Below are 5,818 nucleotides of genomic sequence, written 5' to 3' on the forward strand. Positions count from 1 at the left end.
CATCGCCCACCGGCACGGAGCCCACGCCGCCGGGGCTGGGCTGGGGAGGGAGACTTGCCCAACCCTCTCTTTTGGGAGGCGAGATGCTGAAGCCTGAGGGTTTGTCGGTGAGTGGTCCAAGGTCATGGCGAGAAAACGACAGGGCCAGGATTCAACTCCTGGTCTGTTTTGACTCTAAAGTTTGTGCCTTGAGTCTGTAGTCCTGGTCCAGGTTCTTGAGTGGTTCAGGGGCGGGGGGTGGGGTCCTGTTCTTGTGGAAGCTCAAGAACAGGAGGTCAGAATCTGGGGGCTACTGATGGCCTCCCAGAGGTCAGTAAGCCCCTCGGTTTTGTGTGGAACATGTTGTGTGTTGCATTTTTCTTGAGAGTTTCTAAGGTGTCAGGGACCGCCCAGATGGTTAAGAACCACAGCTTTCCAAGGCCGCAGGGGAACCTGTGCTGTAAGGGGGCCTGAGGTTCCTGCACAGCCCAAAGCATCTTGGGAATATCTCTGCAGGGCCCTGCTGTTACTTCGGAGGACTTGGGGTTCCTACAGGATCCCAGGATCTTCTTTCTCTTGGATCTTGAAAATATTTCTATAGGATCCTGGGGTCTGTTTGGGCAGTTGAGGTCCCCATGGGGCCCTGGTGTCTTTCTGAAGTTTTGAGGATCTCACTCTAAGGTCCTATGGTCCTCCATGGTGTGGGTTCTAAAGCTGAGCGTCAGGATGCCTATGACCCCCCTGAAACTGTAGGCATGATTTTGTGGGGGGTGTCTGTATACATGTTGTTTCTGGGAGAGTTTCATGGATTTCACCAGATTCTCAAAGAGGGTCCCTAATCCCCAAAGCTGGGAAAAACATTGCTTTAGTGCATTCAGTGTTAGATAGACCTTGCTCCCTTCGCATGAATAAGAGCCAGGGAAGAATAAGATGGAAGAGATAAAAAGGCAGTGTTGTATAGCAGACAGAACATGGGCTATGGAGTCAGGCATTCTGGGTTAAAATCCCAGCTTTCCCCCTTACCAGCTGTGTGACCTTGAGCAAGTTTCTTAACCTCTCTGAGCCTCAAGGCCACCTCCTTTAGGAAGCCTTTCCTGTGTCCTGGATTGAGCTCGGTCCCCACTTTGCATCCCCAAAGCCCTCGTAGCACCTGGCCTGAAACCTTGTGGCACTTAATGCAATTGTTATGAAATAATTAATTGTGTTTAATGTTGTCTTGTCTCTCCAGATCTTTGTTGTCTTATAGTTTGTGCAGTGCCTGGCGCATGTTGGGCTCTCAGCCATTTGTTATGAAATAAATAAGTAAAGGAATGGGGGGATGCATAGCAGACACTGTAGTGGGGGCAGAAGGTTCAGAAATGAATAAGCATCATTCCCATCCTTGAGGAGGTCCCAGGCTACTGGGGGGCATAGTATGAGTTCATGCAAGAAAGACTGTCCTAAATGCCTTAATGGGGGATAAACCTTAATGGGGCTACACAATAAGGGGGACAGCACCAAGAGATCCAAAGATGAGTGGGATTCAGTCCTGGAACAGCTGACCCAACGACTTCCCTTTGTATTATGTGTTACAACTTTGCAAGACACTTAATTTGCACAAAATATCCAGGTATGCCCTCATCCCGCAGAGATGGGGAAACTACTGCTGAGAAGGGTTCAGTGACTTGCCCAAGGCCAGTCAGGCCACCATGGCTGCCCGAGTGCACGGCTCACTGGCTTCGTAATTCAGCCCACATCATTCAGGAATTGAGCTTTGATGTTGTGAAGGCCTTGGTTTAGATCCCATTAGATGTGAGACTTTGGGCAAGTTACTTTACCTACTTGAGCCTTGTTTCCTTAATCTGCAAGATCAGAATAATAACCCCCATAACCTACATGGGATAGTAACTATAAAGTACCCAGTATGATGCTTGGTTTATAGTAAAGAATCCTTAAGTGTCTGTTGAATGAATGAATGAATGAATGAATGAAATATAGGTCCTGGTGGGTGGCCTGAAATGTAAATGTAAATCATGCCTTTTGGGGGATAGTAGGAGAAATTTAGGGTGATTTTATCTCTTTCCACTTTCCCTTTCTATGACTCCTATGAACCTTAGCACTTGCCTCAATCACAATGTTATATTTTATTGTTTTCAAATCAACAAAAGTGAACCAACCCCAGCTTGGTTAGCACTTTTATATATTTTATATATACCATTTTTCCTGATGACTAAGTAATAGAACTTCCTTGTAAAAAATTTAAATTGCAGCCCTGGCATGTGTGGCTCAATTCAGTGCATGGTCATCCCATGCACCGAAAGGTTTCAGGTTCAATTCCTGGTCAGGGCACATGCCTAGGTTTTGGGTTCGATCTCAGTTGGGGTGTGTACAGGGGGCAATAGATCTATGTTTATCTTTCACATTTTTCTCTCTACCCTTTTCCCTTCTCTTTCTAAAGCATAAAAAAAAAAGAAATAGAAGAAAATTATTTTAAAATTAAATTGCAGACAGATATCATGAGGAACATGAAAGTGCAAATTTTGGGCACAGTAGGCACATGATGGTGACATATTGTTATTCTTTGGGAGGTGCAGGAGGGCATAGAACAGGGAGAAAAAAATTTCTGCTTAAAAGTATTTTCTACTGGCTTTGCCATGGTTTCTGGGAGCTCTGTTGGGAGTCTTACCTTTGGCTGTAGCATTGAAAGTTCAAATGAAGCTAAGGGCTGGGGAGGGGGGGAAGTGAGAATTTCTGGGCAGGGGCTTTTTCTGGAGTGCCATGAAGAATGAGATGTGAGCTGTGGAACTTTCTATGATTCAGATGCCCACTGCTGACCTGTCTTGTAGCTGTGTTTTCTCCCCTTTCTTTTTCCCTCTTAGCATCTAGTAGTCTTTTTTTGAAAGTTCCTGCCACATGCACACACATACACACACACATACACACAAACATGTCAAACAGTAAGAAGAAAGGTGAGAGCCTCCTATTTAGTTCTCTATATTTTCCATATTTTTTTATTGATTTTTTACAGAGAGGAAGGGAGAGGGATAGAGAGTTAGAAACATCGATGAGAGAGAAACATCGATCAGCTGCCTCCTGCACATCTCCTACCGGGGATGAGCCCACAACCAAGGTAGCTCTTGACCGGAATCGAACCCGGGACCTTTCAGTCCACAGGCCAACGCTCTATCCACTGAGCCAAACCGGTTAGGGCTATTTTTCATATTTTATGTATACATTAAGCATACCTGGTATATTAAAGTTATAACTATGGATCCTACTGTACCTGTAATTCTGCAACTTACTCTTATCATTTAACAATACCCAGTAGATGCATTTTCTTGCCTGATCATGCAAATCTACCTCATTCCTTTTACCAACTGAGCTTATGAAGTCAAGACTGTCAGTAGTTAGCCCTACAGCCCAGAGGCCAGCACATGTGGGGCCTTTCTGGGAGGACATCATGAAATAGTAATAGCAGCCACCATATCCTGGCATGAACTGGGTGCCAGGCTCTGAACTAAGCTCTTTCACATGTTATTTCATTTATCATCACAGTCACTGTATGAGATAGGTGCTATTATTATTCCCATTTTTTATCTTCACCCAAGGATATGTTAATTAATTAATTAATTAATTAATTATTTTAGAGAGAGAGAGAGGAAGGGAGAGAGAGAAAAAAATCAATGTGTGAGAGAAACATCCATTGGTTGTCTCCCATATGCACCTAGGTATGTGCCCTAACTGGGAATCGAGCCCACAACACTTTGGTGTATGGAACGACACTCCAACTAACTGAGCCACCCGGCCAGAGAGATTATTCCTATTTTTTAGGTGAGAAACTGAGGTGCAGAGGTTGCAAGTCCAAGGTCACACAATTGGTAAGTGGTGGAGCTGAGATTTGAATCCTGATTTGTCTTGTGCCAAAGCTTTGGTGTGAGTGAATGAATAAGTGGCAGATGGGGTCATCGGTCTCGGGGAGAAAGTTCTGTCTTCAGAACCTCCCCTGTGCGTCCTGGGTTCTCTCTTCCAAGGGTTTGCAAAGCTTGGAATCAGAGTCACTACATGGGAAAGACTCAGTAAAGGCCCGTTCTTTGCCTGCAGCCGTCCTGTGGCCACGCTGGATTTTCATGGGAAGTAGCGTTTTTGAATTTCCTATTCTAAAAATAAGCCTCAATTTGTTAGGGGCCCTGAGGACCAGCCCAGGCATTTCAGGACAGCCATTTGCCTGTCTTCAGTGCAGGAAATTAATCAGAATCCCCAAACCCTTTCCCTCTTCCCACAGGCCAGCACTCTGGAAACGCCCAGCGCTTTGCTGCAGCCCTCCTAGTGGACTGCAGAGATGCCAAGGGCAGTTTAACACAGATCCATCTCTTATAAGGAAAGTGAGAGGAGAAAGGCATGAGGGAGAAATGGGTCAGCTCTGCTGCAAAGAATTTGCAGAGAGAGAGAGAGAGAGAGAGAGAGAGAGAGAGAAGCATTTGCAGAGAGAACTTGAAGCTGTCCCCACTTTTGAGGAGGTGGCAAGTGACAGAGATAACCTGGTGTGTCAGATATGCCTCAGCAGAATCCCCCTGGGGGCTAGAAACTGGAGTGTTGGTTCCTGTTCCAATGGCAGTCCTCTGCAGGGCCACTTTCAGGGAGCCTCTTCCTCCCTCAGGACTTCAGAGTCTTCTACTGTGTCATGATTGGGTGGATTATCACTAGAGGTGCCATGTGGTGTTACAAGCTAGAAATAATATTGATGATAATAATAACGAAAATAAGAACGACAACTACATGGTTTGTGGAACATGTGTGGGTTCTGACCTCAAGGAAGGGAGAAAGTGCTAAGAAACAAAAGGGAGGTTAATTTCGACACAAGTTAAAAATGTGTTCATGACCACATGAGAGTTAGACACAATGCTGTGGATATTCCAAGCAGGGAGAGTCCACTTCTGGCTGAGGGAAACTAGGAGTTGTAAGTTGAGATAAGACAGCAAGGGACGAGCATGGGCAATGGGGCAGATGTGGGAAAGCAGTGGGTGTGCCAGGGGAAGTTTGGATAAACTTTACAGTGTGTGTGTGTGTGTGTGTGTGTGTGTATAAAGGTAGGTCAGGGCTTTAGCCTTTATTCCATAGGCAATAAGGAACTTACACAAGAGATGTCTCAAGAGACCAGCTATGCTGCTGCAGTCAGCGGAAGCAGCTCTCAGCGCTTCTGTGCCCCAGCTTGTGAACGCAGCTCTGTGCCAGTATGTGGGAGGGCATCTGTCAGGAGTGTCTCTGGCTGTGCCCTGCACCATGCTGGGTGTGGGCCTTGGGCTCCCTTCGAAAGCTCCCCTCTCCATGTCTCTGGGCTGTAGGTACCTTGCACATAGTAGGTCCACAGAAAATATATAATTATTGGAGGGAGTTTTGAGATCATCTGGTCATCGTCCCTTCCCATTTTAAAGAAGTTGAAAGTGAGGGATGGGAAAGGACTTGTCTAGGATCGCACAATTAATTAATAGCAGAGGGGGGACTGGAACTCATGCCTCCTGAGTCTCAAACTGAGTTCCTTTTCCACATTTGCTGAGTAATAGAAATAGTATCTGTTGAGTGATTGCACTATAGCAGGCCCCGGGCTAACCACCTTTACATGGATTATCTCCTTTAGTCCTCGCAACACCCCAGAGAGTGCCCCTCTTCAAAGCAGGACGTTTTGTCTCCCATTTTGAATTCCCACCGCGCCTACAACTTGGCGGAGTCCGAGTCTGGGGAAGGGTAAAATACGACGGAGGGGGAGGGGCGTACAGCATAGCCCCGCCCCTCGCCACAGGCCCCGCCCCCAGGACGCTGACGTCACCCACTGGCCCGCCCCTCATTGTCAGTCCAGGGGAGC

At 46.5% G+C, this 5,818-nt stretch overlaps 1 protein-coding gene across 1 annotated transcript in view; it reads left to right on the plus strand.

The window, feature by feature from the left end:
* The first annotated feature begins 42 nt into the window (after nt 1-42).
* The window catches only part of LUZP1 (leucine zipper protein 1), an 80,133-nt gene continuing 74,357 nt past the window's right edge, over nt 43-5,818 (plus strand). The window contains exon 1 of the mRNA XM_005875235.2: nt 43-107. The gene's annotated coding sequence lies outside the window, so the exon portion shown is untranslated. The remainder of the gene's footprint in view (nt 108-5,818) is intronic.

Source organism: Myotis brandtii, unplaced genomic scaffold, assembly GCF_000412655.1.
Source record: "Myotis brandtii unplaced genomic scaffold, ASM41265v1 scaffold456, whole genome shotgun sequence".
NCBI lineage: Eukaryota > Metazoa > Chordata > Mammalia > Chiroptera > Vespertilionidae > Myotis > Myotis brandtii.